The 22012-nt window shown below is 41.7% G+C and overlaps 1 long non-coding RNA gene across 1 annotated transcript in view; it reads left to right on the top strand.

Annotated features, from left to right (window-relative positions):
- The first annotated feature begins 7808 nt into the window (after positions 1 to 7808).
- LOC116276332 overlaps positions 7809 to 22012 on the top strand; it is a 38835-nt gene continuing 24631 nt past the window's right edge. Inside the window, exon 1 of the long non-coding RNA XR_004185749.1 lies at positions 7809 to 8293. This is a non-coding gene — a long non-coding RNA (uncharacterized LOC116276332). The remainder of the gene's footprint in view (positions 8294 to 22012) is intronic.

The following is a 22012-nucleotide window of genomic DNA, read 5'->3' as shown; positions in this document are numbered from 1 at the left end:
GCGGCGAGTGAGCATGGAGGCTTTCTTTATGTCTTTTGGACCTATCCATCCATATCCGTTTCTAGGATCTAGGTTCCCCTTGAGTCTGTTTCTGTGGATAGTTTAAACATTATGATAAATTTTTCTAGCAGGTATCTGGAAAACTGAAAGGTAATTACTTCCTGATGGCTAAACAAAAGAATTCAAGTGCTGTTTATCTCAGTGCTCTTCTCTTTTTTCTTGCCAAAAATTCAAACAACCCACCGTTAGGTACTGTTACCAGAAAAAGCATTTGTTACTCTCAAGAGTTTTGTTTGTCCCCTGATGAGAAAAAGGACTATATTGCTTTAAACTGTTGCTCTTTTTTTGTGGAGGTTGTATTGTAACTGGCAAAAAGGTCCAGCTGCCCACTGCTTGCAGAGAGAAATCAAATATAGTAATGAGTTGTAATAACAGGGAGAAAGATTTTATTATTCATGCTAGCAGGGGAAGAGCAGAAAAAAGTTCCACTCTCCAATTCTTGGAGGGAATATGAGTTTTTAAAGAAAGGGTTTGGAACATAGACGAAGAAAGGGGGGCAGGAGGTGCCAGGTGGCGTGACTTGCTCTGCTGTCCTCTTATTGTCCCAATTGGTGAAGGTACTGGCACCATCGTGGGGATCCTGCCAGGTTATAAATTAGTCACTCTTCAGTCAGGTGTGGGTTCCATCCTCAAAGTGATCTTTGTTGAAGAAAGAATTCCAGAGGTGTCTAATCCCTATCAGAATCTGACTGCTGAGCTTGTAAGGAAACATATGACCAGATAAGAGAGCGCGGGTGGGCGAAGTGGCTCACGCCTGGAATCCCAGCACTTTTGGAGGCCAAGGCAGGTGGATCACTTAAGGTCAGGAGTTCGAGACCAGCATGGTTAACGTGGTGAAACCACGTCTCTACTAAAAATATAAAATATGATCCGGGTGTGGTGTTGCGCGCCTGTAGTCCCGGCTACTCAGGAGACTGAGGCAGAAGAATCGCTTGAACCCAGGTGGTGGAGGTTGCAGTGAGCTGAGATCATGACACTGCACTCCAGCCTGGGCGACAGAGCGAGACTCCATCTCAAAAAAAAAAAAGAGACAGAGAGGACATGGTATGTGCTTAACAAGCACATAGGTGAATAAATGTGCGTAAGGCACAGGAGTATAGCATGGGAAAGGAAAGGGAGTGGAAGTTCACAGCCCATTCTGAGGCTGTACTTTAAGATGAGCGGTAACATACACGCAGATTTCCTCAAAGTTTTATCTTGAGACCGAGAGGAGGAGGAGGAAGAGGAAAAAGCAAAGAAGAAAAAATAGTTTAAAATGCAGTTTGAGGCTTAGCTGTTAAGCTGCTGGTTACAGTATTGAAGAACCTTTACATGTGGTCTCTCATCGTTATCTGGTTCTCCAAACGACTCCTGGGTAAATGGCACTTACAGAGTGGCCAGAGACACCACATAAGCATATTCCCCCTAGTGTTACATGAGAGTATTTTGTCTAATTGTTGAGTTTAGTTCTGGTAACAACTAAGCAAGGGTCATAGTCAGAAAATTGTCAGAGGCGTTTGAACCAGAGCAACTCCATCTTGAATAGGATCTGCATAAAATAAGGCTGAGACCTGCTGGGCTGCATTCCCAGATGGTTAAGGCATTCTAAGTCACAGGATGAGATAGGAGGTCGGTACAAGATACAGGCCATAAAGACCTTGCTGATAAAACAGGCTGTGGTAAAGAAGCTGGCCAAAACCCACCAAAACCAAGATGGCAAAGAAAGTGACCTCTGGTGGTCCTCACTGCTCATCTTACACTAATTATAATGCATTAGCATGCTAGAAGATGCTCCCATCAGCATGAGGACAGTTTACAGATGCCATGGCAAAGCCAGGAAGTTATCCTATATGGTCTAAAAAGGGGAGGAACCAGCCAGCAGGGTGGCTCACGCCTGTAATCCCAGCATTTTGGGAGGCCGAGGCGGGCGGATCTCGAGGTCAGGAGATTGAGACCATCTTGGCTAACACGGTGAAACCCCGTTTCTACTAAAAGTACAACAAATTAGCCAGGCATGGTGGCGGGCACCTGTAGTCCCAGCTACTTGGGAGGCTGAGGCAGGAGAATGGCATGCCAAGAGGCGGAAGTTGCAGTGAGCCAAGATCACTCCAGCCTCAGCAACAGAGCGAGTCTCCACCTCAAAAAAAAAAAAAAAAGGAGGAACCCTCAGTTCTGGGAATTGCCCATCCCTTTCCCAGAAAACTCATGAATAATCCACCCCCTGTTTAGCATATAATCAATAAGTAACTATAAGTGTCCTTAGTCCAGCAGCCTAAGCTGCTGCCCTGCCTATGGAGTAGCCGTTCTTCTATTCCCTTGACTTTCTTAATAAACTTGCTTTCAGTTTACTCTGTGGACTCGCCCGAATTCTTTCTTGCACAAGATCTAAGAACCCTCTTTGGGGGTCTGGATTGGGACCCCTTTCTGATACCTTTCTGATAACGAAATTAGAACTGCTAATAAGGATCTGATCCTCTCGCCTGGCAATTTAGTTTTAACTTCTCTCCCTCTCCAAGAGGTTATCAGAAGAAAAGATAATTAGATAACTAAGATGAAATATTTCTGATGTCTGTAGCACTGGAGTATTGTCTGCTTTGTCTAAGATGGTTTAAAATTGTTCTTAGAAGAAATACAAAATTAGGAAATTAGAGTTAAAAGAGACTTTAGTTAAGGGTCCGATAATCTCACTCCCTAATTTAACGTTTCTAAAAACCAAGAACCCAAATGAAGGAGTAACATGATGTGAATAACGTTGAATACTCTTAGTCCAGTGCTCTCCCCACTGTATCAAGCAGCCGGAACCGTTGCGTTGTTTACATATGTTTACTTAGATGTTTACACAAATACCTATGTATGTGTAAACGGATAAATACAAATATTCAAAGGGGAAACATAAGCAAGACAACTTTCACAAGAAAATGTGGCATCTTCAGGACCCATCAACCCAGCACTAAAATACTTTGTAAACGTATTATCATCTGGAAACCATCAAGATGACTTCATAAGGCATAATTCAAACATCTGTAAAAACCATGATTTCCAAGGTCATATAACACTTGGGTTAAAAAAGATGGATGGTTGCTGGGAAACAGAATAACTGGTCCAACAAGTTTGTTGGAATAAGCTGTTCTGTAAATGGAAATTATTTCCTCTGATTTTCAAGCTGCTGGATGAGGCTTCGTTTTTTTCAACTATATCTACTGACATCTAGTGTTATGCTTAGTTGGTTGCAGGTATATATCTAGGAAATCTGCACTGGAGAGCTGGGTATCAAACAGTTATCTGTGAAATGACATGGGAAGTATCAGCTTTTCATTACCCAGATGTCTCTACACTTGTTCACACTGGGTGAAAGTTATCATTGTTCTATTTGCCTTTCTCTCTTTTGTAAGTAACGCCTGACAAAAGGATTTAGAGAAAGGGGTGATATTGTGCCTGGATTCGTTTTGCCGATGAAGAATTCCCTTCTGAATACACTGCATGCTTAGTTTTCCAGTGTTGATGTTCTCAGGTAGCACATGTTATCCTTCTTTTTCCCACAGCCTCCTTCTGCTTTTTGTGGACTTGTTCATTCAAATACGAATCCTTTTCGTTCTATTATCTCCGTAGTGAAGGGACAAGAAATCACTGAAATCTAGAACTAGAAAGAATTTAGAATCATGATGTCCAGTTCCCCTCGTTAATGGGAAAATCAAACTCTATAAAAATATTTTAAAGAGGTTTATTCTAAATGCATGACTGCAGTCCAGGGAAAACGCAAACCCAAGAATTCTCGAGTAAGTGGTCTCGAAGTGGTGGGGTTACAGTTTGGTTCTATACATTTTGGGAGACAGGAGTTGCAGGCAATGACATAAACCAGTACATAGAAGGGATACATTGGTTCAGCCTGAAATGGCAGGACATCTCAAACTGGGGGGCTTAAAAGGCATAGGTATGTTAGATATGAAAATGTTCTAGGGGTAAATGCTTGGTGCCGCAAAGTGAAACCAGCACTCAGGCAAACGTTTTCTCAGCAAGGTAGTTTACTTCTGCAGAAGGGTGCCGCTCATGTCAATCAAGATCACAAGAGCACACTGAACAAAGGAGAGCAGGGGATTTTTATCTCTGATGTATAGTCCTTACCTCTGTGTCATTCCCCCATGGACTGGGGACAGACCACACAATTTGAGCTGACCCGACTGACTACTTGCAAATATTTTTCTAAATATGGAAGGGAAGGGGGATGTGAGGTATAGTGGTGAAGTGTGTGAAATGTGAAGTTTCGGGGGAACAGTGGGTGCAGGTAATCAAGGGAACACATGTGAGTTATTGATTAATGCTGATGGGAAGCAGGTAGGCTGTTTCCAGTAACTAGGGGCAAGGAAGCATGTAGAATAAGAAAGTTGAGTTGGAGAACAAAGGACTAGGAAGTTAACAGGCTAAACCTTTGAAGAGAAACTGATTCATTGTATCTTAAAGGTGGGTTTTAGGGATTCTTGAGTTGACCACCTGTTGGGAAAGTTAGGCTATTGTCTAAAGACTTGAAGTTAGTAGAAAGGAATAATTGGGTTAAGATAAGGTGGTTGTTGGGGGCAAGGCCCTTGTTATGTAGAGGAAGCCTCTTAGGTGGTAGTCGTCAGAGAGAATAGACTGTAAATGTCTCTTTTCAAGGCTTTAAATGTGTCAGGTTCTAAGCTAATCTCTCCTAGATCCTAGATCATGGAAAGACCTAGAAAGGGAAGGCCTGGCTGCATTAATGGCAGTTCTCTATAGATGCAAATTTCCCCCGTAAAAGACAACTTTGCAGGGTCATTTCAAAATATGTCAAAGAAATACATTTTGGGGTGAAATATTTTGATTTCCTTCAGAGTTTGCTATCTGTCATGTGATGTTATATCAGAGTCAGGTTGGCAAGTAAGCCATATTATATCAGGATAATAACAAGCCATTTAACAAGATTTTATGGTTAGTAGGGTGTGAGTTGACTTTGGCTTTGCATGGCCTTGGGCCTTGTTTTTGATTTGGTATCTAATTGCCACACAGATTCTGTTTTGTGAGTGTTATTGTCAGAGGTGTTTAAACCAGAGCAACTCCATCTTGAATAGGAGCTGGGTAAAATGAGGCTGAGACCTACTGAGCTACATTCCCAGATGGTTAAGGCATTCTAAGTCACAGGATGAGACAGGAGGTCAGCACAAGATACAGGTCATAAAGACCCTGCTAATAAAACAGGTTGCAGGAAAGAAGCTAGCCAAAACCCACCAAAACCAAGACAGTGATGAGAGTGACCTCTAGTCGTCCCTACTGCTACACTCCCATCAGCGCCGTCACAGTTTACAAATGCCATGGCCACATCAGGAAATTACCCTATATGGTCTAAAAGGGGAGGCATGAATAATCCACCCCTTGTTTAACATATAATCAAGAAATAACCACAAAAATGGGCAACCAGCAGCCCTCAGGGCTGCTCTATGTAGTAGCCATTCTTTTATTCCTTTACTTTCCTAATAAACTTGCTTTCACTTTACTGTATGAATTCACCTTAAATTCTTTTTTGTGCGAGATGCAAGAACCATCTGTTGGGGACAGGATTGGGAGCCTTTCCGGTGACATTAGGATCTTTATTTTAACTTTAATGGTGGTCAGTCATGCCTAAATTTCAAAAAGGAGGGGGTATGACAAGGTATATCTGCCCTCCCTTCCCATCATGGCTAGGAATTCCATTTTTCAGGTTTCTGTGGGGTTCCCTTGGCCAGGAAGGGGTCTGTTCAGGCAGCTGGGGGACACAGGATTTTATTTTTGGTTTATACCCTCATCTTTTTTGCACTGGTGGAGGCAGAGGATAAGAAAGGTTGTGGCTTTCTCAGAATTCATAGCTGCTAAGACCAACCACAGAATAAGAAATTTAAACCAAAAGAAAAAAATTTTTTTTTTTTTTTGAGATGAGTCTCACTCTGTCGCCCAGGCTAGAGTGCAGTGGTGCCATCTCGGCTCACTACAAGCTCCACCTCCCGGGTTCACGCCATTCTCCCGCCTCAACCTGCTGAGTAGCTGGGACTACAGGCGCCAGCCACCATGCCTGCCTTTTTTTTTTTTCTTTTTTTTTTTGCATTTTTAGTAGAGACGGGATTTCACCGTGTTAGCCAGGATGGTCTCGATCTCCTGACCTCGTGATCCTCCCGTCTTGGCCTCCCAAAGTGCTGGGATTACAGGCGTGAGCCACTGCGCCTGGCCGAAAATTTTTTTGATCAATTAGTCTGACTGATGAGAAAACCTGGAGCTAGAAAATATAAGTGTCTTATCCCAGCTCATTCAGCAGACTGGAGGCAAGACCCTGCCTCACATCCCTCTCCGTTGCACCACACTGCCACCTTCACCACCCAAGAATACAAGAGTGGAAAAAATCGCCTTTCTTCTGAATATTAGACAAAGGAGGACATTGGAATGGGCAAGTTGTGACACGCTAAAACCTGTGCGGTATTTTATGCTCCGGGGTTTTCATATCCTCATGCTGGCTTGCACTTAATTAGAATATTCTTCTCTGTGAGTACAGGCATACCTTGTTTTACTGCACTTTATTGCACTTCGCAGATACTGCATTTTTTACAAATTGAGGGTTTGTGGCAACCCCTCTGATGAGCAAGTCTATCGGCACCATTTTTCCAATCGCATGTGCTCACTTCGTGTCTCTGTTTTGGCATTTTTTAGCAATAAGGTATTTTTACATCAAGGTATGTATGTTTTTAGATATAGTGCTATTGCATACTTCATAGGCTACCATACACTGTAAACATAAATTTATAGGCACTGGGAAAACAAAAAAATAATTGTCTGATTTGCTTTATTGCAATATTCACTTTATTGCAGAGTTCTAGAACCAAACCTGCAATATCACCGAGGTATTCCTGCACGGAGTCATTGATTTCCCGTCACCTGTTGAGTGTTTCTACAGTCACACAATGGATGTATTTAGCTTGTTCCTGGCTTTCGTTAGAAAGCCTTTAGTACTACCGATTTGTAAGCTTTTAAGGTTATCAAGAAAGAACTTTGGTCAATTATCCCTCACAGGATTTTCCCCTAACTTTTAGCATTTATGTGTAGTAATTTTTTTTTTTTTTTTTTTTTTGAGACAGAGTCTTGCGCTGTCGCCCAGGCTGGAGTGCAGTGGTGCAATCTCGGCTCACTGCAAGCTCCGCCTCCCGGGTTCACGCCATTCTCCTGCCTCCGCCTCCTGAGTAGCTGGGATTACAGGCGCCCGCCACCGCGCCCGGCTAGTTTTTTGTATTTTTAATAGAGACGGGGTTTCACCGTGGTCTTGATCTCCTGACCTTGTGATCTGCCCGCCTCAGCCTCCCAAAGTGCTGGGATTACAGGCATGAGCCACCGCGCCCGGCCATGTGTAGTAATTTTACTTCAACTAAAAAGAAAAGAAAGAAAGAACTTAAAACGAAACAAAAAAAAGGCTGATACTACCCTATTGTCTTCCTGAATATTTTTGGTTGGTTTTTATTCTCTTTTGTACCAGATCTTGAAGGCTTCCAGGAGTCACTGCTTGCTTTGAAAAAAAAAAAAGGTTCTTTCACCTCATCTGTGCCACCGGGTGGTTTCTTGTTTATACACGGAAGCCTCTGTGTATCTCTGAGCTCTCACTTTGCCCTTTCATTGGCCTGGGCTTGAAGACTCAGAATTCAGTAATCACTCCCCTTAATCTGGTAACAGCATTTAAAAACAGAAGGCTAGAGAAATGGTTTTCCAGAAAAATGAAAAGGTTTCAATTCCAGTAGAGAATGGGAAGGGTTCCCTGGCTCAGAGAGGAGAGAAGGTATACAGCAGTATTACTAAGCAACAAGTCACTAGATGGCAGCTACTCTTTACTATTTAAAGAACCAGAGTGAATATTTTCTATTTTAGAAAGTGGATTTTTTGCCTATCTGAGGAAGGCATTATAGCACCAACACTTGATGGGCAAGATCAAAAATGAAGCTACTTGTCAGTGTGATTATAATGTATCTTCTATTTCCTTTCACCCATGGCTTGGAACAGCTTTATTTTCAGATGCTCTGGTTAATTTAACATTTTTATTGACTGGTTATTTGCTTTTTTAACTCCATAGAGGTTACTGGTTATCAAAGGATTAGGAGATACATTAAACAATACAGCTGTTGGATATGTTTTCTCTTTTAGGAGGTTCCTGAGGATCTTGCCATATGTTTTTGAGTGATGACTCTAAACTTTCACATGAGAGAAAGATACTGTGCTCTACTTTAAGAATCGGGTGAGTCTCTGTTGATACACTTGCTAGTTTGTGGCTCATTTATGTAAGCTGTGAGTATGTATTTATATGTTAAACATGAGGGGCACATAGAAATGAATCAAATCTTGTTATTTATTTATTTATAAACTATTTGGGCAGTCTCACCTTTTAACTAATTCACTTTTCCGTCAGTTATAGTGAGTCAAACATAAAGGAACAAGACATGTAGACTACAGAGGGAAAAATAATTATTGGGAACTGGAGGACATCTTGGAGGATGGCATGTAAGATCATGTCTGTTTAAGAATGATATAAGGGTGGCTCACGCCTATAATCCTAGCATTGGGAGGCCAAGGTGGGCAGATCACCTGAGGTCAAGAGTTCAAGACCAGCCTGGCCAACATGGAAAGACCCCCATCTCTGCTAAAAATACAAAAATTAGCTGGGCATGGTGGCACACACCTGTAATGCCAGTTACTCAGGAGGCTGAGGCAGGAGAATCACTTGAACCCAGGAAGGAGAGTTTGCAGTGAGCCAAGATCGCACCACTGCATTCCAACCTGGGCAACAAGAGTGAAACGCAATCTCAAAAAAAAAAAAAAAAAAAAAAAAGAATGATATAAATGGCAGTGGTATCCTAAGATGTGACTGGACAGTAGAGCACATAGGGACATATAGATAAGGGAAATTATAAATAAATCTCTAAAAAGATAAGATAGAAAGTTGAAAATAGTCTTCGTTCTCACTGAATCATAGACCTTAAGGAAGGAAACAGATATGTAATTTTTAAGGAGTTCAAACCTTATGTTTTATCAGTCATTTTTATAAAGTTAAATAAAAAATGTTTTTGAAAAATGGAAAATCATAAAGGTGCTTTGGCCGTTTGCATGTGGGCTTATGTGAATTATAATTAAATGAAATATGGTGCAGTGGATGGCATCTGACTTTGCTGCCCCATTCTTTTTATTTTTGGGTTTTGGGGGGTTTTCTTTGAGACGGAGTTTTGCTCTTGTTAACCAGGCTGGAGTGTAGTGGTGCAATCTCAGCTCACTTTAACCTCCGCCTCCTAGGTTCAAGCAGAGCGATTCTCCTGCCTTAGCCTCTGGAGTAGCCAGGATTACTGGGGCCCACTGCCACACCTGGCTAATTTTTGTATTTTTAGTAGAGATGGGGTTTCACCATGTTGGCCAGGCTGGTCTTGAACTCCTGACCTCAGGTGGTCCACCTGTCTCGGCCTCCCAAAGTGCTGGGATTACAGGCATGAGCCACCACACCCGGCCCTCACTGCTCCATTCTTATCTTGAAACAATGTTTTCCTACCTACAGTCACCCCAAAACTCCCTCCCCCTATAAAAGACACATATTTATATTGTTTTTATTGCCATGAATTTTCTCTTATGCATATCTACCTAAATTCCCTCTTTTTAAGTATTTACTCCTGTCTCTCAGGCTAGGTAAAGTCTGCCATTTTGGCCAAGCCTGGATAATTTATAAAGGAAAGAGGTTTAATGGACTCACAGTTCAGCATGACTAGAGTGGCCTCAGGAAACTTACAATCATGGCAGAAGGGGAAGCAAACATGTCCTCCTCCTGTTGGGCCTGTTAGCATTTGTAAATAGAAATATCTCACAGTACGGTGGGAGACCTTGACCAGGGACAACTCGGCTGGAAGTTCCTGGTCCTGTCTCTGGGGACTAAGGGAAAGACTAGGCTTCCAATTTATGCTGAGCAACTCTTCATAACTCTGAATTATTCGAGTGACCTTTCAAGAACTGAAATTAAACCCCAGTTACAAAAATTAAACACTCCCTTTTCCATCTAAAAAAAGTAATGTGCATTCTGGAGATACTTGTTGCCTGGCAACAAAATGCATACTTCCTTCTCCTTCAGGGAACTGCCAAAAAAGATATAAATGCTAGGAAGAAAACTGGCCATAAAAGAGAGTCAATAAAATAAATCTGGTGATTCTTAGAGTAGGAGGAAAGCAGATTTACAAAATTTGCATGTTTGTGTGTATGTGTGTGTGTGTGTTTCTGTGTGTCTATGTACTCATGGACTGGGTAGATGGAGAGCAAGAGATAGAAACAAAACAGTCTACAGGATGAATTTATTTATTCATTCTATTGTGGAATGAATGGAAACAGGTAGGTGTAACAGGAGGGTTCCTGCTTTAGAGAAGTGTAGTGTTAACCATCTGTATTAGTCTGTTCTCATGCTGCTAATAAAGACACGCCCACGCCTGGGTAATTTATAAAGGAAAGAGGTTTAATGGACTCACATTTCAGCATGACTAGAGTGGCCTCAGGAAACTTACAATCATGGCAGAAGGGGAAGTAAAGATGTCCTTCTTCACATGGTGGTAGCAAAGGAAAGTGTCGAGCAAAAGGGGGAAAAGCCCCTTACAAAGTCATCAGATCTCATGAGAACTCACTCACTATCACGAGAACAGCATTAGGGTAACCCACCCATGATTAAATTACATCCCACTGGGTCTCCTCCCACAACATGTGGGGATTATGCAAACTAAAGTTTAAGATGAGATTTGGGTGGGGACACAGCCAAACCATATCACCATTCCCCCAAACCACTAACTATGCAATCATTTGAGGGAATAACGAAAAAAAAAAAAAAAGAGTAACAATGATGGAAAAATGTAACCCTTTTTATTTGTATTGTTTAAGAAACTAAAGCATGGAGAGGTTTACCTACTTGCAAAAAGTCAGACAACTGGTAAGTGGCATAGCTGGTTACTCTCTCTCTTACTTAAAGAATACTTTTAATGTTTCAACAGTCACATGCACACCCTCCAGGCTTCTACACCTCCTTTTTCCCCTGGAGAAAACTAGGTTCCCTTAATTATATATCATATACACTTTTTTATTGTGGTAAATTATACATAACATACAATTTACCATTTTAACCATTTTTAGTCTATGGTTCAGTGGCACTAAGAACATTCACATTGTTAAGGAACCATCATCGATTTCCATCTCCAGAACTTTTTCATCTTTCCAAAATGAAACTCGTACCCATTGAAAAACAATTCCTCCCATTCTTCCCAGCCCCCATCCCCTGGCAAATAGTATTCTATTGTCTGCCTGTATAAACTTGACTACTCTAGGAACCTTATAGAAGTGGAATCGTACAATATTTGTCCCTTTGTGCCTGGTATATTTCACTTAGCATAATGTCTTCATTATGCACCAGATCTTGAAGGCTGCCAGGAGTCACTGCTTGCTTTATCTATGTCAGAGTTTCAAAGTTTATCCATGTCACAATTTCCTTTCATTTTATCTATGTACCGCGTTTTGTTTATCCATTCGCTCGTCTATAGACACTTTGGTTGTTTTCACCTCTTGGTTATCGTGAATAGTTCTGTTATAAACATAGGTGTAGTAGTATCACTTCAAAAATCCTGCTTTCAAGTCTTTTTTATTTATACACAGAAGTGGAATTGCTGAATCCTATGGTAATTATATAAAAATATGTTTTAGGAACTGCAATACTATTTTCCACAGTGATTTCACCATTCTCTCTCCCCACCAACACTGCACAGGGTTCTACTTTCTCTGTGTCTTTATCAATATTTGTTATTTTCTGTTTTTGATAGTAGCCATCCTAATGGGGGTGAGGTTTTGAGGTTTTATCTTTTTGTGGTTTTGATTTGCATTTCCCTGATGATTAGTGATGCTTGTTGACAATTTGTATATCATCTGCAGAAATAACTGTTCAGATCCATTGCTCATTTTTGAATCAGATTGTTTTATATTGCTGTTGTTTTTAGGAGTTCTCTAAATGATAGGGACAGGAGGGAGAGAAATTCTGGGAGGGCTGGTCCCTGGTGAGGGCCCCACCCTCGAATCTGAAGCTGCAGCACAAAGCGAGAACTTACCTCCCTGGTTTCCTGCTCGAATGTTACCTTTTCTGAAACCCCCCATGTCCTACCCTGCCCCCCCATCCTGGGCCCATAAAAACCTCAGGCTCAGCCAGCAGAGAGGAAAGAAGCATAATAGTCTCTAATGAGTCTTTGTATTTCTGTGGTCTCAGTTGTTACATCTCCTTATTTGTTTCTGATTTTACTTATCTGAGTCCTATCTTTTTTTTCTTAGTCTAGCTCAAGGTTTGTCCATTTTGTTTATTTTTTTTTTTAAAGCCAACTTTTCAGTTTTCTTGATTTTTAAATTTTGTTGTCTCAATTTCAGTTATTTCTTCTCTGATCTTTATTATTTCTTTCTTTCTACTAATTTTGGGTTTGGTTTCAGCTTGCATTTCTAGCTACTTTGGGTGCATTGTTAAGTTGTTTATTTGAAGTCTTTCTACTTTTCAATGTAGGAGTTTATTCGTATAAACTCCTCTCTTAGCACTGTTTTTGCTATAGCCCATAGATTTTGGTATGTAGTGTTCCCACTTTTATTTGTATAAAGAAATTTTCAATCTTCTTCCTAATTTCTTCATTGATTTATTCATCATTCAGGAGATGTTTAATTTCCATGTGTTTGTGTAGTTTCCAAGATTCTTCTTTTTATTGATTTCTAATTGTATTCGACTTTCAAAAATTTGTTGAGACTTGTTTTGTGTCCCAAAATGTGGTCTATTCTGAAGAATGTTCCATGTGCTGATGAGAGTGTGTATTCTGCAGCAGTCAGGTAAAATGATCTGCAAATTTCAATTAGGCCCATTTGGTCTAATTTTGGTTTCACTTTGATATTTCTTTGTTATTTTTCTGTCTGGGTGAACTCTTCATTATTGAGTCGGAGGTGTTGAAGTCCCCTACTATTATTGCATTACAGTCCATCTCTCCCTTTAGAGCTATTAATGCTTGCTTTATGTGCTTTGGTATTCCAGCACTGAGTGCACAGGTATTTAGAATAGTTATATCCTCTTGCTTCACGGACCTCTTTAACATTATATAGTGACCTTCCTCGTGGTTTTATGTTTTTTTCACAGTCTCTGACTTGTAGTCTATTTTATCTGGTATAACTTTAGCTACTCCTGCTTTTTTTTTTTTTTCTTGGTTTCTGTTTGCATGGAATATGTTTTTCCTTTCAGTCTGGTATAGATGTATTTATAGGTAAAGTGGTTTTCCATTAGGCAGCATATAGTTGGGTCATGTTTCTTCATCCATTCAGCCACTCTATGTTTTTTTTTTTAATTTCAGTTGGTTTTGGGGGAACAGGTGGTGTTTGATTACATGAATATGTTCTTCAGTGGTGACTTCTGAGATTTTGGTGCACCCATCACCTTAGCAATGTACACTGTACCCAATGTGTAGTCTTTTATCCCTTGCTACCCCACACCCTTTCCCCTCAAGTCACCAAAGTCCAATATGTCATTCTTATGCCTTTGTGTCCTCATAGCTTAGCTCCCACATATGAGTGAGAACATATGATGTTTGGTTTTCCATTCCTGAGTTATTTCACTTAGAATAATAGTCTCCAATTCCATCCAGGTTGCTGCGAATGCCATTATTTTGTTCCTTTTTATGTCAGAGTAGTATTCCATGGTATATGTAAACCATATTTTTTATTCCACTTGTTCAGTGGTGGGCATTTGGGCTGTTTCCATATGTTTGCAGTTGCAAATTGTGCTGCTATAAACATATGTGTGCAAATACCTTTTTTGTATAATGACTTATTTTCCTATGGGTAGATACCTAGCAGTGGGATTGCTGGATCAAATGGTAGATCTACTTTTAGTTCTTCAAGGAATCTCCACACTGTTTTCCATAGTGGTTGTACTACTTTACATTCCTACCAACAGTGTAAAAGTGTCCCCATTTCACCACATCCATGCCAACATCTACTATTTTTTGATTTTCTGATTATGGCCATTCTTGCAAGAGTGAGGTAGTATCTCATTGTGGTTTTGATTTGCATTTTCCTGATAATTAGTGATGTTGAACATTTTTTCGTATGCTTGTTGGCCATTTGTACATCTTCTTGTGAGAGTTGTCTATTCATTTCCTTAGCCCACTTTTTGTTTTGTTCTTGCTGATTTGAGTTCTTTGTTGATTCTAGATATTAGTCCTTTGTCAGAGGTATTGATTTTGAAGATTTTTCTCCCACTCTGTTGGTTGTTTATTAACTCTGATAATTATTTCTTTGGCTGTATAGAAGCTTTTTAGTTTTTATTATATGAAAATTATATACTATACAAAAATTATATATTTTTAATGACTTTTATTATTATTGATGGGTAAGAACTTACTACTGACATTTTGTTATTTGTTTTCTGGTTGTTTTATAATTCCTGTCTTCGGCTGACTCTCTTTTCAGACTCAGCCTTCCTGCACCCAGGTGATTAAAAAGCTTTATTGCTCACACAAAGCCTGTTTGGTGGTCTCTTCACAAGGACGTGCATGAGATTTTGGTGCCATGACTCGCATCGGGGGAACTCCCTTGGGAGGTCAGTCCCCTGTCCTCCTGCTCTTTGCTCTGTGAGAAAGATCCACCTACGACCTCTGGTCCTCAGACCAACCAGCCCAAAGAACATCTCACCAATTTTAAATCGGGAAAGCGGCCCCTTTTTACACTCTTCTCCAACCTCTCTCACTATCCCTCAACGTCTTTCTCCTTCCAATCTTGGTGCCATCCTTCAATCTCTCCCTTCTCGTAATTTTAATTTCTTTCATTTTCTGGTAGAGACAAAGGAGACACGTTTTATCCATGGACCCAAAACTCCGGTGCTGGTCATGGACTCGGGGAAGGCAGCCTTCCCTTGGTGTTTAATCATTGCAGAGATGCCTCTCTGATTACTCACCCACGTTTCAGAGGTGTCTGACCACGCTGCAGGGACGCCTACCTTGGTCCTTCACCTTTAGCGGCAAGTCCCACTTTTCTGGGGGAGGGGCAAGAACCCCTACCCCTTCTCTCCCTGTCTCTACCCCTTCTCTGCTTTTCTGGGGGAGGGGCAAGAGCCCCAACCCCTTCTCTGCTTTTCTGGGGGGCAAGAACCCCTGAACTCCTTCTCTCCATGTCTCTACTCTCTCTTTTCTCTGGGCTTGCCTCCTTCACTATAGGTAGCCTTCCACCGTCCATTCCTCCTTCTTCTCCCTTAGCCTGTGTTCTCAAGAACTTAAAACCTCTTCAACTTACACCTGACCTAAAACCTAAACGTCTTATTTTCTTCTACAATGCCGCTTGACCCCAATACAAACTCGACAGTGGTTCCAAATAGCCAGAAAACGGCACTTTCGATTTTTCCATCCTACAAGATCTAAATAATTCTTGTCGTAAAATAGGCAAACGGTCTGAGGTGCCTGACGTCCAGACATTCTTTTACACATCAGTCCCTCTCTAGTCTCTGTTCCCAATGCAACTCGTCCCAAATCTTCCTTCTTTCCCTCCTGCCTGTCCCCTCAGTCCCAACCCCAAGCATCGCTGAATCTTTCCAGTCTTCCTTTTCTACAGACCCATCTGACCTCTCCCCTCCTCGCCAGGCTGAGCTAGGTCCCAGTTTTCCTCAGCCTCCACTCCTCCACCCTGTAATCCTTTTATCATCTCCCCTCCTCATACCCGGGCTGGCTTACAGTTTCGTTCCTTGACTAGCCCTCCCCCGCCTGCCCAGCAATTTCCTTTTAAAAAAGTGGCTAGAGCTAAAGGCATAGTCAAGTTTAATGCTCCTTGTTCTTTATCCGACCTCTCCCAAATCAGTTAGTGTTTAGGCTCTTTTTCATCAAATATAAAAAACTTAGCCCAGTTCATGGCCCGTTTAGGCAGCAACCTTGAGACACTTTTCAGCCTTAGACCCTGAAAGGTCAGAAGGCCGTCTTATTCTCAATATGCATTTTATTTTATTACCCGATGTGCTCCCAACATTAAATAAAACCCCCAAAATTAAATTCCGGCCCTCAAACCCCACAACAGGACTTAATGAACGTCGCCTTCAAGGTGTACAATAATAGAGTAGAGGCAGCCAAGTAGCAACTTATTTCTAAGTTGCAATTCCTTGCCTCCACTGTGGGACAAACCCCAGGCACATCTCCAGCACACAACTCCAAATGCCTGAACCGCAGCTGCCAGGGGTTCCTCCAGAACCTCCTCCCCCAGGAGCTTGCTACAAGTGCCGGAAATCTAGCCACTGGGATTCCTCCTAAGCCGTGTCCCATCTGTGCGGGACCCCACTGGAAATTGGACTGTCCAACTTGCCCGGCAGCCACTCCCAGAGCCCCTGGAGCTCTGACCCAGGGCTCTCTGACTGACGCTTTCCCAGATCTTCTTGGCTTAGTGGCTGAAGACTGACGCTGCCCCATCGCCTCGGAAGCTTCCTGGACCATCACAGATGCTTTAGGTAACTCTTACAGTGGAAGGTAAGTCCGTCCCCTTCTTAATCAATACGAGCCTACCCACTCCACATTACCTTCTTTTCAAGGGCCTATTTCCCTGCCTCCATAGCTGTTGTGGGTATTGACAGCCCGGCTTCTAAACCTGTTAAAACTCCCCAACTCTGGTGCCAATTTAGACAACATTCTTTTATACACTCCTTTTTAGTTATGCCCACCTGCCCAGTTCCCTTACTAGGCCAAGAGATTTTAACCAAATTATCTGCTTCCCTGACTATTCCTGGACTACAGCCACATCTCATTGCCGCCCTTCTCCCCAACCCAAAGCCTCCTTTACGTCTTCCTCTCCTATCGCCTGACCTTAACTCACAAGGATGGGACATCTCTACTTCTTCCCTGGCAACCAGTCACATGCCCATTACTATCCCATTAAAACCCAATCACCCTTACCCCACTCAACGCCAATATCCCATCCCACAGCATGCTTTAAAAGGATTAAAGCCTGTTATCACTCGCTTGCTACAGCATGGCCTTTTAAAACCTATTAACTCTTCTTACAATTCCCTTGCTGGTCGGTTTAGGACTTTCTGCCTCCACTATTGCTCTGGGTACTGGAATAGCAGGCATTTCAACCTCTGTCACGACCTTCCATAGCCTGTCTAATGACTTCTCTGCTAGCATCACAGACATACCACAAAATTTATCAGTGCTCCAGGCCCAAGTTGACTCTTTAGCTGCAGTTGTCCTCCAAAACCGCCGAGGCCTCGACTTACTCACTGATGAAAAAGCAGGACTCTGTATATTCTTAAATGAAGAGTGCTGTTTTTACCTAAATCAATCTGGCCTGGTATGACAACAGAAAAAAACTCAAGGATAGAGCCAAAAAACTTGCCAACCAAGCAAGTAATTAGGCTGAACCCCCTTGGGCACTCTCTAATTGGATGTCCTGGGTCCTCCCAATTCTTAGTCCTTTAATACCCTTTTTTCTCCTTGTTTTATTCGGACCTTGTATCTTCCGTTTAGTTTCTCAATTCATCCAAAACCGTATCCAGGCCATCACCAATCATTCTATATGACAAATGTTTCTTCTAACAACCCTACAATATCACCCCTTACCACAAGATCTCCCTTCAGCTTAATCTTTCCCACTCTAGGTTCCCATGCCACCCCTAATCCCGCTTGAAGCAGCCCTGAGAAACATCGCCCATTCTCTCTCTGTACCACCTGCAAAAATTTTCCCCACCCCAACACTTCAACACTATTTTGTTTTATTTTTCTTATTAATATAAGAAGGCAGGAATGTCAGGCCTCTGAGCCCAAGCCAAGCCATCACATCCCCTGTGACTTGCACATATATGCCCAGATGGCCTGAAGTAACTGAAGAATCACAAAAGAAGTGAAAATGCCCTGCCCCGCCTTAACTGATGACATTGCACCACAAAAGAAGTGAAAACGGACAGTCCTTGCCTTAAGCGATGACATTACCTTGTGAAATTCCTTTTTCTGGCTCATCCTGGCTCAAAAAGCTCCCCCACTGAGCACCTTGTGACCCCCACTTCTGCCCGCCAGAGAACAACCCCCCTTTGACTATAATTTTCCTTTACCTACCCAAATCCTATAAAACGGCCCCACCCTTATCTCCCTTCGCTGACTCTCTTTTCGGACTCAGCCCACCTGCACCCAGGTGATTAAAAAGCTTTATTGCTAAGATAATAATAATAATAATAATAGTAATTATTCCCATCTTCTATTCTTTCTTTCTTCCTTGTGGTTAAGTGATTTTCTATGGTCATGTTTCAATTCTTTGCTTTTTATTTTTAGTGTATCTATTATATGATCTTGCTTTGTGGTTACCATGAGATATAACAGGTTTTTTGGTTTTTGTAGTTTTTTGAGATGGAGTTTTACTCTGTCACTGAGGCTGGAATGCAATGGCACAATATCAGGTCACTGCAACCTCTGCTGCCCAGGGTTCAGGTGATTCTCCTGCCTCAGCCTACCAAGTAGCTGTGATTACAGGCACCCATCACCTCGCCTGGCTAATTTTTGTATTTTTAGTAGAGATGGGGTTTCACCATGTTGGCCAGTCTGGTCTCAAACTCCTGACCTCAGGTGATTCACCTGCCTCTGTTATGCCCAGACCGTTTGTTCCCCAAAGAAGACCACCAGAGTCCAGAGTCAAAGCCAAGCGGCAAGGATCTTTTACTGCAAGTTCGAACTTGGTCCCTCCATTCCACAGCATACAAGAGGGCCTCGAACAATGCGAGTGCTTGCTTTTTATAGCTCGATGTAAACAGGATATGTAAAGTTACAGGGGAACAAGGGAATTCTTTTGGTTACAACATTACAATTGGTTAACATTATACATTTAGCATATTGTATTGGTTCCCGCTGTGCCCTTATCGGAGATTTCCCAGGTGGTGTTTTTCTAAAGTTGAGAGAGATATGGAGGAATGTGTTTGTGCTGGGCTCAGGATGTTGGGAGATACATGGAGGAATGTGCCTGGTTTCTTTTCACCTCAGCCTCCCAAAGTGCTGGGATTACAGGCATGAGCCACCATGCCCAGCCAATAAGTTATTTTAAACAGATAACAATTTATCATCTATCATAAAGAAAAGAATAGAAACAAAGGAAAAACTGAAAAAAAAATTCTACACTACCTTAACCCCCCCACACACATTTTGCTTTTTTTTTTTTTGTCTCAATATATATATTTTTATATTGCCTGTCTCATAATAGGTCACTGTAGCTATTATATTTTTGATAGATTTGTCTTTTAGTCATCATAATACAGTAAATCTTGAATTATACACTACAGTTACAGTATTAGAGTATTCTGACCGTCTATGTACTTACTTTTACCAATGAGTTTTATACCTTCAAATGTTTTTTTGTTGCACATTAGTGATACTTTTTTTCTTTCAGATTGACAAACTCCCTTTAGTATTTCTTGTAAAACATGTCTGGTGGTGATGAATTCCTTAGCTTTTGTTTATCTGTGCAAGACATCTCTCCTTGATATTTAAAGGATATCTCAGTTGACAGGGTTCCCCCACTCCCTTCATCATTTTGAATATGTCATCTTACTCCCTTTTGACCTCTGTGAGAAGGCTGTTGCCGGATGAATTGGAGCACTGTTATTTGTTATTTGCCTCATTTCTCTTGCTACTTTTAAAGTCTTCTCTTTGTCCTTGACTTTTGAAAGTTTGATTATTATTTGCCTTGAGACAGTGTTATTTGGGTTACATTTGTTTGGTTATCTTTGACCTTTTTACATCTGGATATTTCATATTTCTTTCTCAAGCTTTGGAAAATTTTTTAAAATTATTTATTTAAATAAGATTTCTAAACCTGCCTCTCTTCCTGCTTCCTCTTTAAGGCCAATAAATCTTAGAGTTACCCTTTTAAGTCTATCTTTTAAATCTTGTAAGTATTCATTATTCTTTTCTATTATTTCTTTTGTCCTTACTGTGCATTTTCAAATAGCCTGTCTTCTGCTCCATAATTCTTTCTTTTGTTTGATCAGTTCTACTGTTGAGACACCCTGAAGCATTTTTCAGTTTGTTAATTGTATTTTCCCCCTCCAGGATTTCTGTTTGATTCTTTTTTGTTTTTTCAATTTCTTTGTTAAGTTTCTCTGATAAATTTTTTAAATTCCTTCTCTGTGTTTTCTTGAAGTTCATTGAGCTTCCTCAAAATAGCTATTTTGAATTCTCTGTCTGAGGGGTAACATAACTCTGTCACTTGAGGGTTGGTCACTGGCATCTTATTTAGTCCGTTTGTTGAGGTCATGTTTTCCTGGATGTTCTCGATGCTTGTGGACATTCACTGATGTCTGGGCATTGAAAAGTTAGGTATGTATTCCAGTAATTGGTGTCTGGCTTTATTTTTACTCATCCTTCCTCAGAGGGCCTTCCAAGCATTCAAAGGGGACAGGGAGTTGAGTTCCTGAAACCTACATGGTCACTGCAGCCATTCCAGCACTACAGAACACCTTAAGCTCAGGTATGCTGCAACTCTTGCAGACTCCTATGTACCTAGCCCTGATGGACTTGAAGAAAATAAAAAAGAATTCCCTGTGTTCCCAAGTAAAGTTTTTCACTTTCTTCCCTCTTATTTTCCACATGGAATGGTGCCGGACTATTTGGAGCTGGGGAAGGGGTGATGCAAACACTCTCGTGGCTACCATAGCTGGCACTGTGCTGGGTCACACTTGAAGTGCACAGTGTCCCAGACTGGTACAGTACCTGAGCATACCCAAGGCCCACATCTGCTACTGCCTAACTCCCACTGATGTTTATTCAATGCCCAAGGTCACTTTATTCAGCAGGTGGTGAAGCTTTCTAGGACGTGGGTTTGACCCACTAAGACAGCAGATTCCCTTCTGGGTCTGGAAGCACCATCCAGGAGCAATGGCCTGGAATCAGGAGCTATGGGACTCTGCCCAGAGCTTTGTTTTACTGTGGCTGAGCTGGTACCCAATTGCAAGACAATATTCCCTGTACTCTTTTCTCTCGTTTTCCAAGTAGAAGGAGTCTCTCTCCACACTGCTCTGCCTAGAGTCAGGAGAAGGGTGACATAGGCAATCCCATGGCTGCCGTATGTGGTGTGATGCAGGATCACACCCCAAGCCTACAGCGTTTGAGACCAGTACCAGAGTTTGCCCAAGGTCCACAGTGCTATGGCCTTGCTGCCACTGATATTTATTCAGGCCTTTAGGCCACTTCAGCTAGCTGGTGGTAGAGCAAGTTGGAACTTGGGTACCTTCTGTTGGGGCAATGGGTTACTCTTTGGCACGGGACTGATCTAATTTCTTGCTTTGTGGGCACTGGTAAAATTCTACCAAATGCTGTCTTCCACTGTAATGGGGTGGCAGTCTGTGGCACTTCTCTGTCTCTCTCTGTCTCCGTGCTGTACTGCCTGGGTCTGGAGGAGGGTAGTGTAGGTAATATGAAACTCTCCTTCCTACACCCTTCAATGTTTCTTGTCTTGCTGTTACACAAAAATCAGGTACTATGTGACCTCTCACCCAGTTTTTTAGTTCTTATGAAGGTGTATTATTGTAAGGGTAGTTGTTTAACTTGATGTTCCTGTGGGAGTGGGGGTAAGGAGGACAATTGCTCAAGGGTTCCGTTTGACCATTTTGCTCTACCTGTCTCCAAAGAGCATTATTTGTGACTGTTAACTCATTGACTGAAAGAAAAACAATGGTATATTCCATTATGTCAGTGGCTCTGAACATTTTCTGGATTACAAATATCTTTGAAAAATAATTAGACATGCACACATGCTCTTGAAAGTGCCTGCTTATACACGCATGCATAAACACCTCCCCACACAGGGAAACACACATAATTTTAGAACTTTTTTTTTTTAACCCAGCCAGTGTCTGTTAGCAGGCCTCTGTCCTGATGTGCAACATCAAATGCCTTGTGAATGCCATGAGTTGCTTTCTGGT

This window comes from Papio anubis, chromosome 8 (assembly GCF_008728515.1).
Source record: "Papio anubis isolate 15944 chromosome 8, Panubis1.0, whole genome shotgun sequence".
NCBI lineage: Eukaryota > Metazoa > Chordata > Mammalia > Primates > Cercopithecidae > Papio > Papio anubis.
The sequence above is the reverse complement of the archived record's forward strand: the minus strand, read 5'-3'. Positions and strand labels throughout refer to the sequence as shown.